A 12,473-nucleotide genomic window follows, 5' to 3' on the forward strand; every position below is an offset into this window, starting at 1 on the left:
GAAATAAAAATATCTCATGCTACCATCTATGACCAAAGGGTAACAACAGATGAAATCTGTGAGATGAGTTCTATAGTCAATGATTGTTTACCAGAAATCACTGGAGAATAAAGGATTCTGGCTTTCTACAAAGGACACAGCTGAGCCACTTGCTTAGCCTAAGATGTATCATTAGAAAGTGCCAAAGCCCTAAATCAAAACCCAGTCCAAAAGGCTTTGTGGTTGTCATTAGTGCAGATCATGGAATATTTATGGCTCTCAACCTCCAGGCACATGGTAGAGTTGCATTTCCTGGCTCCCTTGTGGTTCGGAGGGACCATGTGTCTGGTACTTGCCAATCAGTTACAAGCACAGTAACTTGTGGCCCCTCTTGGATAAAGCAAATAAATGCTAATGCAAGACTCTCCAGAGCTTTCTTTCCCTCTGTCCCTGCAACTGGCAAGGTTCCAGCTAGTGGCTTCATTGTCAATCAAAGTTCCAGAGTGAAGCGAAGGAGAGCCAAGTTTCTAGTCCACCTGCAGGGCAGCATTGAAACAAAGCAAACGTTTCTTGTTTGGGATTTGAAGTCTTTTGGTTCTCATAGCCCAGCTTCACCAATCCTGATGGACGAAGACCACAGAGCTTACTCTACCCCATAATGTAGCCCATTAATAGGGAGGTCATAATAAAGCCAAAAGTCTCAGGGGAAGCTTCCTGATGGAGCTGGGATGAGACTCGGACCTGAAAGAGTGGGAAAATGGGCTAGCAATTTGAAATCCCAGGCATGAATCAAGTATAGGGACTAGTACACTTGGTTTTTTTTGGAGGACCACAAAGAAACTTCCTGAAGAACTCAAGGTGTCAAGGAGCAATTGGAACTTAAGAAACAATGAGCTACTGAGTGGAAATAGTGAAATGGGAACTTACTCAAAATATCTCTTCTCAATATCAAAGAGCCACTTAAAGGTACCTGTGCACTTTTATGACCAAAACATCACCATTGGAAATGCTATAGAAAGCTAGTACCTGCACAATCCTCAGGATGAGATAGTATTATAATCTCCTTTCTAATTCTTTGCACATGTTTCTAAAATGGTGTTTTTGATAGTAAACCAAACACATGTGCTATCTTAAGAACCTGCATTGGGCTATAAACTCTCTGGAAGAATATTTGGATGGGAAAATGCTAGTTTTAATTAAAAAAAAAAAAAAAAAAACTCATTCCGACATGTGTTTGGCAATCCTTTTTTTCAAGGATGATTCTGAGAAACTCGGCAGCATTTGTATTGGACTTTGCACATTCTTCAATGGCCCAAATGTCTTTGGGAGTTCATAAACAGCCATAGCCCTGGGATGATGATCCATGGAAAGGCAGCTCGTGGAAGGTGCACAGGGCCCTCTGCAGTTCCAGACTGAACTTGATCATGCTCTTAGATGTTATGGAAATAGACCTGAAGATGTGGCCAGAGTTGGGGGAAATAACAAATAGAGACAGTTCCATCAACTTGTCTGGTTAATAGATTGTATTAGCAGAGGAGAAAGGTTAAAATCTTGCTCTTCTAGTAACCAATTCTATTCTGCTTAAACTAAAGTTCGCTAGTACACATCCTGCCAAAATCTAGAAGCAGACCATTTACTGTGATTTTTTTTCCTTTGAAGATTTAGATTACACTACATTCACTTAATTGGGGCTTTCATCAAACTCTATACATTGCAGTGGTGGTATGTTTGGCATATTGCATTAAAATTTCTGTCTATGTCTGTCTGACTCTTCCAAGAAACTGAAAGACCTCTGAGGAGAGGGACGATTTGATGTTCACTATTGTGTCTCCAGGACCCAGGATGGTGACAGTCACAAAGTAGCTCAAAGCAAGTTTATTAAATAAAAAGAATCAATAAAAGATGATTAAATAAACTTGAGGCTAAATGATACACCTGCTGAGGAAGCAACCTCTTCTCCATTGTTTTACAAATAAATCCCAGTACAAGTCTCATCAACTTCCATTATGAGATTATTGCAAAGGCCTTACTTTGTAGTGTCAGATTCCTTTTCACATGTTATATTCCAGGTCATCTATATGTCATTTGCCCCCAAATCATCTCATTTAACAACAAGATTATTATCTTTAGATTGTATGTAGATAAAAAACTAAAGCCCAGTGTGGTTACATGCCATAAGGGAAATAATCTTTTTAGGAGGAGAGGACATATGCTCTATTATTAGGTGACTTTATTATAATAATAGTAAGCCTGATGACTCTGAAGCATGTGTAATGTTTCTCTACTGCATGCAATTCCAAATAACTCAAAATAACATTATTCACATGAATTCATAATGCAAACATATTCTAATTATGAAAATGTCTTAAATGGCATTTTGTAACTAGAGTGTAGTATTATCTCTAGGAGCAAAGATTTGGAATGTAGACTACAAAAGCTCAAGTTCCAGCTATACATGACCAATGGCAAGATTTCTATGTCTCAATTTTCTCATTTGCAATATGAGGATAATAGTTATCTCATATTGTTGTTGGGGGAATTAAATTATTGAGTAGCTATAAGTACTTAGCACAATGGTTACCACAGAGCCAATGCTTAAAAGGTGTTAGCTATTGACTTTATCTTCATTGGAACTACTTGAGTCAACTTTCAGACCAGTCATCAATATTACTGAAAACAGAACAGAAAAATTCTATTTTTTTTTTTTTTTTTTTTACATATTACTATAAGGTTAGAGATTATGTCTATAGCCATAAAGGAAGACACTTCATGATCTACAAGGCCATATATGACCTGGCACTTTCTTGCCTGGTCTCTGAGCTATATCCACCTTGAACCTGCTCTTCAGCTATATCCAGGTGTCTGCATGCCCTAAATGGAAGGAGGCCTCCAAGGTCTCCGGGCCTTCTTCACATAGCTGCTCATTCTGCATAGGACCCAATCTCCTTTCACTTGTCCCATTGCCTGGAAGATTCCCTCCATTATTTGGGGAGAAGTCTCCCATGTACCCCCTGCAACTGAACCTGGATAGAGCCCCTTCTAAGTACCCCTCAGCTTCTGCACCTGCCCCTGTGAGAGTCTTTATCTGATCAGAGTTTACCTGTTGCTTGCCTGCCTCACCCAGTGGACAACAAACTAGCCAGAGGCAGGAGCTGAGTCTTTTCACCTTTTATTTGTTGCATCTGGCACTACATCAAGAACATCAGGGCCCTTGATAAGTAGGTGTTGAATGAATACACCACTGAAAAATATCTTTCAAGTGCATTAGACTATCTCTACTCATCAGTTTGAGATAAAATTCTGTATAAATACGGTAATGAATTATAAATATCAACTCCTCATATGTGAAAGGATGTCATCCATTGTAAGTAGCTTGACTTTATCATTTATCTTATAAATCAGGACGTAAATGAGAATGACATTAAACCTATAACAAAATAGGGAAAAGGATGGGTAGTTTGTCCACCTGAGACTAAGCCTGCAGTCCTCAACCAGCCTGGAGAACTAAAGAAGCAACCATTTAGCACACCCAAGAATGGAGGGACACATCTCAAGCTAAGAAGCTCTGGTTTATTTTATTTATTTATTTTTTAGATGAGGCAACGCTTGGTTGACCTCACAGATTGCAAGGATCTTGGCAGTTTACAATCCCTTATTTTTTATTTTTTTTATTTTTTATGCCTACAGCACCTGGTCTTCCTAGGTGGTCTCCCATCCAAGTACTAACCAGGCCCGACCCTGCTTAGCTTCTGAGATCAGACAGGATCGGGTTTGTTCAGGGTGGCATGGCCATAGACAAGAGGCTCTGGTTTAGAGCACAGAATGTGACAGCTGAAATCTCATCCTTCTATATTTTCAGTCATCTTCACTCTGCCTTCCTCAGGCTACTCTCATGAATTAAAGGTGAGATTCTACTTTAACAAACATGAACATGGCACGTTTGATACATTGGCTGGAGCAGTCAAAAGGTGCAGGGTCTCTGCTCTCTCTATCACTCAGAGATTAACATCAGCATACCCTTGTCAAATAACAATTCCATACTTATAAAAAATAACTGATAATGCCTGTTCTGGCTACCCCAAGGGATGATTGTCAGGATAATAGCAGCTGCCATAGATAAACTCAGTTTGAAATAAATGAAATTCTATATAAATATGATAACAAATTATAAATGTCACCTCCTCGTAGTGAAATGATGTCATTCACTGTAAATAGGTTGACTTTATAATTTTTCTTATAAACCAGGATATATAAACAAGAAAGAAATGAAATATTATTAAAAATACAACAGGACAACAGGCAATTATCAGAACTTTTTCAGAAACACCATCCCCAAATGACAATGAAGATGCTAGAAGATGCTAGAAGATTCTAGAAGATGCTAGAATTTGAAATGTTTCTTTTAGCAGCATGTTTGTAGCTGTGTGATACTGGAGCCCTCTTCTTATATATGAGGCATGTCTTACCTTTCCAAGGAAGTAACACAAGATCTTTGTGTTGTGCTCGCCCCCCTCCCCCTGCCACTCAAGCATAGTTCTGACACCTTGGTCCTATCAACCAGATATGCCTGAGCTAGCCCAGGGACGCGAGGAAGCAGAGGCTGTTCAAGATCCTTGCAGACAAGTGTGATGGCAGCTGTCATAGCTACACTGTTTCCAGAGGTGGCGATAATAGCATTTCATCAGTAGGCTCTGATTGGTTTAGCAGTGCAAGGTAGTCCAGCCCACGTCTAGAGGGTGGGATGCTATCTTCAAAGGGCCAGCTCCCCAGCCCCATTATCAAGGTTGTCTCTGCCTCCTTGACTTCCAAGACTGGGTCTGGCCATCCTTAAATATTTGTGAACTACCTTTAATCTGTACCCTCCAGTGCATTGTTTTTCTGTTTAAATTAACCTGAGTTGGTTTCTGCTACTTACAACGTTGATCTAGAAGTTCCCTAATATAACCAAATTAATTTTACAAATGAAGCAATCAAGGATCTGAAAGGTATATAACTTGCTTACAGTCACATAGCTACAAGGAAATCAGAACCACTACAATGAAGATAATAAATATTACTTTATTTGACTATTTTCATGATCATGTTATATATTTTTTTTAAAGCATTATTTCTATATGGCCACAATTTTAAATTGATGATTGAGAAAATTGTTCATATTACATGATATGGTACAAGTATTCAAGCAAAAATTTGGTGAACATTGTAACTATGGTTAAAAAAGCTAATAAAAAATCTGGGATTTTCCTTCTATAACCTTTGTTTTTAAGAAAATGCATTTTCTGTCTTAGAAAATAAGGGCTAAAATTAAGTAATATGCTGGAAAAATAATTATATAGTTTAAATGGGTAAAAGTCTAATTTTTGCTCAGAAACGCAACACCATTTTACGATGATGTGGTTTGACTGAAAAAGTTAGTTACCTGGGTACTTACCTCGTTGGAAAGAAACATCACTGGAATGGATATTCTTTACCGTCTATTCCTGGAAAACACACTTTTATGTTATGATGTTTTTAGATAATTTATTATGAGTAAATCTATTTACCTCGACTAGATCTTCCAAATCTACACATCATTCCAGTAAGACAGTTTTAACGTACATTTGTTGTCCGTAATATTACATCTTTTCCTCTTCCTCTTTTACTTAGTAAGTATCAAATATGCTGCCACTTCACAAACTGTTGCCAAAATAATCCTAACAAGCCAGGGCAGTGAGTGTATGGAAATGCATTCATTGGTGCTGCTCCCATCTCTTCATCTGGCTTAGCTGTACGGAGACCCTTAAATGATCTGAATCTCTCGGCTTTTAAAACCAAGAAGGCAACTCTAAGTTCCGAACATCTGCGCCAGCTGCATTTCCCATTTTGGCCCTGGACTCCAGGAAGTACTTGAGTTCATAAAGCTGCCAGGACATATATTCACAAAGCTGGAACTCGAGTTACCATGGAACAGCTTCCATAGCAGTCTCCTTAGAATTCTAAAATCTTCCAGTATCAGCAAAAAAGAGAACACATAGCCATTAAACAAATTAGTCTGAAAGATGTTTAGAGACCAGGAAGTGGTTGTCACACATCTGGAAAAAGAGTACAGGGTGGGCTGGGTAGGGAGGGGGAGCCTAAGAAAAGAAAATTATTAATTGAGCAGATCAAGGAAAGAGGAGAATAGAAAAATATCAAGCTAACATGGACACAGAGTCATTAGCGGATACTGCTTTGTTTGCAGAAATGGAGAGCATGGCCCCTGCCAAAGAAGACTCATTCCAAGGGACAAAACAGTGGTGCGTGTGCCTGCCTAGTTCCTACCTAGTTACTGCTTCCCTCTCACGCTCACCAAAACCGTCGACTGTACCCCAGTACTTTGCTTGTGTAGTATAGGTGGGGTGAAATAGCCTTAGCACTGCACAAGCCTCTTTCCTGGTCTGCTTATTCTGGGTCCCAGAACCTTCACGGTTGCTAATCAGTTGGCTCCAACTTCTACAATGTTTGTCTTTCACCCTGTCAGGTTTCGTAACCCAGGTGACACTGATAAGAACTGTAGACAGTGGTCATGTGGATTTTAGAGTAAGACTTTCTGAGTTTGAATCCGAGTCCAATCCTCATCCTCTTATTCACTTTGTCTGGGTCTCGGTCTCTTTATCTGTAAAATAGGGATAGTCGGTCGTGGTACTATATCACAAGATAATTGTGGGCATCATGTAAGTAAACCTACATTGAGTGGTTAAAATAGTACTTGATCCAGCATTAGCACTAGGTAAATATTTGCTCTTATTATTATCGTCTGGTCGTCCCATGAAGTTTCAGCCCCTTCTATCTTCTGTATGGTTACTTATTGTGAATTAGAAACAATTCCCCATCTCAGTACCTTCAGATGCTCCCAGTTCATTGTAAGTTCACGTCCAAGCATTCATTCTGTTCATTACACACCCCTCAAAATGGCACTGACTTTCTGGGATAGCTTCTTTTTCGTCTTAGCCTCACACAGCATAGGGAGTTGACTACAAATGGACTGCATTTGAAGGGTAATGGAAATGCTCCAAAAATGGATGATAAGAGCTGCCCTCTTATAAAGTGTAAATTTTATAATATGTAAATTATACCTTAATAAAAATGGAGAAATGAAGATAATGATTGTTAAAGAAATTCTCGTTATATCCTTTAGGGAAAAAGAGGCGTAGAACCATTAAGAGTCACTATGGAAATATAAAGGAGGCAAGTACTACAAGGATAAAACACTCCATGTTTCATTTCCTTAGAGTTTTTTTGTTTGTTTATTTTTGGTTTTAGATGTCTCAGTTATTTACATTAGAAATAGCAACACCATTCCTTGGCTATGAAAGACCCAGGGCAACAAGTCAGGCAGTATCTGAGACCCATACTAACATATTTTCTAGTTTGAAGGGCAGGGTGAGTAGGGAGGATAGTTGGGTGTAGATCTGAGAAATATTGAACTTACCACCTTTTAGCTGAGTAACAGTGCCAAGAAAAACCTTTGGTTGAGTTGAAAGAAGTAGGAGGTCTTTCATTCTTTAATGACAAGATAAAATTGGGTTTTATGTAATCCTAACTTCTTTGAGTTTCAATTCAATGTGAAGAGCCTTAGTAAAGGAAACTGTTATTACTAGAAGCAAAGTTGATTTAGCAAAACCTTTGCTTCTTTAAATAGCAGAATTTAAGCCAAATTGAGATAACCCATAAACTATGGAGGGGGGGGCGGGGACAAGAAGAAAAAGTTGAGGCGAAGAAAATACAAATTGCATCATCTAACAAATGACTAATCAGAACAGTAATAACTTTTCAGTATAAATATGCTGAGTTTTCTTTCAAACACCAACATCAAGGAAATATTTCAGCAAATCCACTTTGTATGAGGCGTTTCTAATTCTACTTTGAAAAATTCTTGATACATTCAAAAGACAGCTAATTCTCTACTGAAACTTGGCACCAGCAGGGTGGCTAGCTGCTTGTTACCATGAATGGTGGATTCTGGCAGAAACAACAAGATTTGAATTAAGACAATAACATTAGTGTATCTATCCGACTATCTGACTGTACTTATGCAGCAACTACAGACAACCTCTACAGTTGTCGTTTTGTTTTTTAGAAATATCAAAAGAAAGAGATGTAGGGTATGCTTTAAGGAACCAATGAACTCACTTATGTTTTCATTTTCATCTTTGAGGCTTTATTTTATTGAAAAGTCAATTCATTTAACTCCCTGTAAATTGCCTCCCTAGTAACATCTAATTAAGAAATATGCTACACGATATTCTCCAGAATTGAAAATTTGTATTTTAAAATTGTTGAAAGGTGATCCTCAGTACCTGTGGGTCTCAGAGAACTCAGAGGGAAGAGAGTCACTTCAGTGGTCTTGTCACAACGAGAAGGGTACAGGTGATTTTCCACTGGGAATGTGCCAGGCTGTTCAGGTGGCTGCTTTTACTTTATTAAGAGCACTGATAAAAAACAGGTTCTGTCTTCCCTAGAAAAAATTGGCCTCTTCAGACCTGCAGAAGTGAAGATACCTAGATACCGATTTCCTCTGAGTTAATGTTTACCTGGATTATTGATTGCCACAGGTGAGATACAAAACAGCTGGCAACTCAGTTTGTGAGGTTTTGTCTTTGAGTTACAAAAGCTGAGATAGAAATCCAAAATTGAAGGGATTTATTTCATCTTTTCTACTTCTGAAATGTATCTCTTCAACAGAACTGACCCTGGGTCATTGTAAATCAATTACTAATAAATCTGTGGCACTTTTTCTTTCTCTCATTGAAAGAGAAAGTACCATTCTAAGAATTAATTTGTCTCTGGATTACCTTTGTCTAAGCTGCTCAGCTGTGACTTTCCTTATTTATTTCACAAAATGATTGGGTATTAAAAGTTTACTGTATGTTAAAATGCCTTGAGGTACCAGGATGTTAAACCACACAGTGGGTTAAATATTTCAAAAGCTCACGCAGATGTTAACTATCATGAAAACTACTGAATGGCAAAATAAAGTGTTCGGGACATTGTGATTTTATTTCATTTATTTCTTTATAACTATTCTCACTATAAAATTGTTTAGAGATGATATGCAATAAAAGACATATTCATAAGACAATTCTCATTAGAATAAGAGTAGGAAATTACAGCCGTAAGTTAAAAAGTGGTTTGAATATTTCAACCACTAGGGTTGGCAGAAATAACATCATCCACTTGAATTTTGAATTGGAGCTTCCTGGCAGCTTGGAAAAAGGAGGAAGTATAATAAATTATACACATTTTTTATATCCCATAGAAATTAATGTAGCATTTATTTAATGAAAATTCTTTCTACTGTCATATTCTAAAACAGTAGTTCAACCTGAAGTGTACATCTTAATCAAAATGTACAAACAAATTAATGTATATTCCAAATATACATGTAAAACCCCAGTAACTTCTCATTCCAATTTGCCAGAAACACACAGCACTGGTTTAAAACACATTGCGGAAAGGATTTCCTGTGTAATATTACACAGGAGGCACCGTTAGTAAAATAGATTTATCACTAACTCTAGTTTTATAGGAAAAAAATCATATAAAACATATACAAAAGTAAGTCTCATTGGCTGTTTTGGGTTCAGTTACATTGAAGCACAAATAAGTGAGTAGGAACCTAAGCTAATAAAGTTTATGTGTATAATTATCTATTTACTTAATTTTATGCAAGGATATAATTTAATTATTTAAAAGGCAAAATAAGTAGAATGATCCCAGGATTATCTATAATGGATTTATTTAATTTCTAATGTCGAAGTATTTTGTAACCTACAATTCAAAAAGAGATATATATATATATATATATATATATGTATATATGTATATATATGTATTTCATTATATATATTTCATTACATATATTTCATTATATATATTTCATTATATATATTTATATATATATACACATATATATATATATTGCTACTCAAATAAGAATTCATAAATTTTAAGTACCAGATGAGCAGGGAGAATGGACTTTTTGTTTTGAAATTGGAGAATCAAGATCCATATTGTCTGTAAATTGGTATAGCCACTGTAAAAAAAAAAAAAAAAACACAGAATGGAGATTCACTCAAAAAACTAAGACTTACGAAAGTAAGACTGCTTTATGATCCAGCAATCCCACTTCTGGGTATATATCCCAAGAAAATGAAATTGCTGTTTTGAAGAGATATCTGCACCCATATGTTCATTGCAGCATTATCCACAATAGCCAAAATGTGAAAACAACCCAAGTGTCCATTGACAGATGAATGGATAAAGGAAGTGTGGTATACAGATGCTTCTTGACTTACAATGGGTTTATGTTGCAATAAACTCATTGTAAGTTGAAAATGTTGTAAGTGGAAAATGTGTTTGATACGCCTAACCTTCTCAACCTCATATCTTAGCCTAGACTACTTTAAATGTGCTCCGAACACTGATATTAACCTACAGTTAGACAAAATTATCCCACTGCCACTGCCTAGCATCGTGAGAGCGTATTGTACCACATATTGCTCGCCTGGGAAAATATCAAACTTCAAAAATCGAAGTGTGGTTTTTACTGACTGTATATCACTTTTACACCATAGTAAAGCCAAAAACTCATTAAGTCAAACCATTGTGAGTTGGTGACTGGCTGTATATATACAACAGAATATTATTCAATCATAAAAAAAAATGAAGGAAATCCAGCCCTCCTTGAGGATGTTATGCTAAGTGAAATAAGTCAGGGAAAGACAAACACTGTATGATCTCACCTGTATGTGGAATATAAAAAAGCAGACATAGCAGATTGTGACTGCTGGGAACAGAGGGTAGGGAGTGAGAGAAACAGGGGAAGGTAGTCAAAAGATACAAATTTCCAGTTATAAGATGAGTAAGTTCTGGGATGTAATGTACAACATGGTATCTATAAGTAACTATATTGTACAATTTGAAAGTTTTTAGGAGAGTAGTTTTGAAAAGTTACTGCACATACACACACACACACACACACACATACACACACGAATGTAACTATGTGAGCTAATGAGTATGTAGGTTAATGAAATTTATCATGACAATCCTCTCGTAATATATACGTAAATAAAGTCACTACATTGTGCACCTTAAACTTACACAGTGTTATATGTCAATTATATCTCAGTAAATCTGGAGGAAAAGAAAGAATCCATATTCTGATCTGCATAGAGATTTCTCTACAGTGACTTAGAAGAGAAACTCAAGACCTTATAATAGGCAAAATATAACCCTTTCCACATTTGTATCACTTGTAATGAAATATTTAATGTCCCTTTTCTCATATAAACTATGATATCCTTGAAGGCAAAGATCGTCTACTTTTATCTACATTGAATCTCTGGTACCTGGCAAAGGATATAGTTCATAGTAGCCATTTAAAAAGTATTCGTTAAATCGAATTTAACTATGTTTCCATTTAAAAGCAACTTTTAATTTCTTTAATCATCCACAATATCACAAAGTGTAAAAACCACCTTGGTCAGAATTTTTTAAAGAAAAGCTCAATTATTTCCCAGTTCTAAATAGGACAACTTCTCGATGTGCCCACTAATGCAGTTAAGATGCAAAATGCACCCTCAGATAACCGTTACTCTGAATAGAATCTAAAAATTTTTAAATCTTTTAAAAATGTGGTATCTCCAGAGCACACTAATTTTCACTATGATTTGATTGGTACTAAGCTATTATTTCTGACAATAGTGAAATGTTCGTGAAGCCATCCACGGTTCACAATAGCCCACCAGTTTCTGAGCTTATTTTCTAGCTTCTAAATGCCATCATCTGATTTACCATGTCTCAGGAGAGTTTTATTTTATTAGAGGAAAGTACCATGTCATTGTATTCAGTGTTAGAAAGCATAAAAATCATTCGTAGGACTTAAACACGTCTATAATCCTTAAATAATTGCAAAACTACCCTGAATTATCACTGTTTTTGATAACTGTGTGATATAATTCCAGAAATTACAACGGAAAGAAGGACATCATACAGTACTAACTTCTATCTGCATAGTGCTTTATCTTATTCTATCTTAGCAACAAACCTATAAGATAAGAAGACCTTAAGAGCCTTATTTTATAGACAAGAAATCAGAGGCTCAAATGTTTGGTCAGAATGTTAGTTAGTAGTACACTGTGGTCTAGAATGTCAGTTTCTTCCACTGGGATAGGCTAAGTAATGTGGTGATAGAAACAGGTTCAAATCCCGGTGGCTTGAATAAACAAGGTTTACTTCTTCTGCATGTGGCTTGACTGGGGCTCTGTCCAATGTCACTGTCATCTTTATACTGGGACCAAGATAGACGGAGCAACCACAGTCTGGAAAACTGTAGTTTGCTATAGCAGGCCCGAGCATGTTGAAGGATTTCACGTGGCAGTTATGCTGGCCCAGAGGAGAAATGCATCACTTCCACTCTCAAATCATGGGACAGAGCTAGGCACAAAGCTCTTGGAGGGAGATCAGGAAAT

At 36.8% G+C, this 12,473-nt stretch overlaps 1 non-coding gene across 1 annotated transcript; it reads right to left on the reverse strand.

The window, feature by feature from the left end:
- Positions 1 to 3,657: 3,657 nt before the first annotated feature.
- LOC111737900 lies at positions 3,658 to 3,776 on the reverse strand. The gene has a single exon (XR_002779619.1). It is a non-coding gene; the product is annotated as a 5S ribosomal RNA (ribosomal RNA).
- Positions 3,777 to 12,473: the final 8,697 nt, after the last annotated feature.

Source organism: Pteropus vampyrus, unplaced genomic scaffold (genome assembly GCF_000151845.1).
Source record: "Pteropus vampyrus isolate Shadow unplaced genomic scaffold, Pvam_2.0 Scaffold32, whole genome shotgun sequence".
Classification (NCBI taxonomy): domain Eukaryota; kingdom Metazoa; phylum Chordata; class Mammalia; order Chiroptera; family Pteropodidae; genus Pteropus; species Pteropus vampyrus.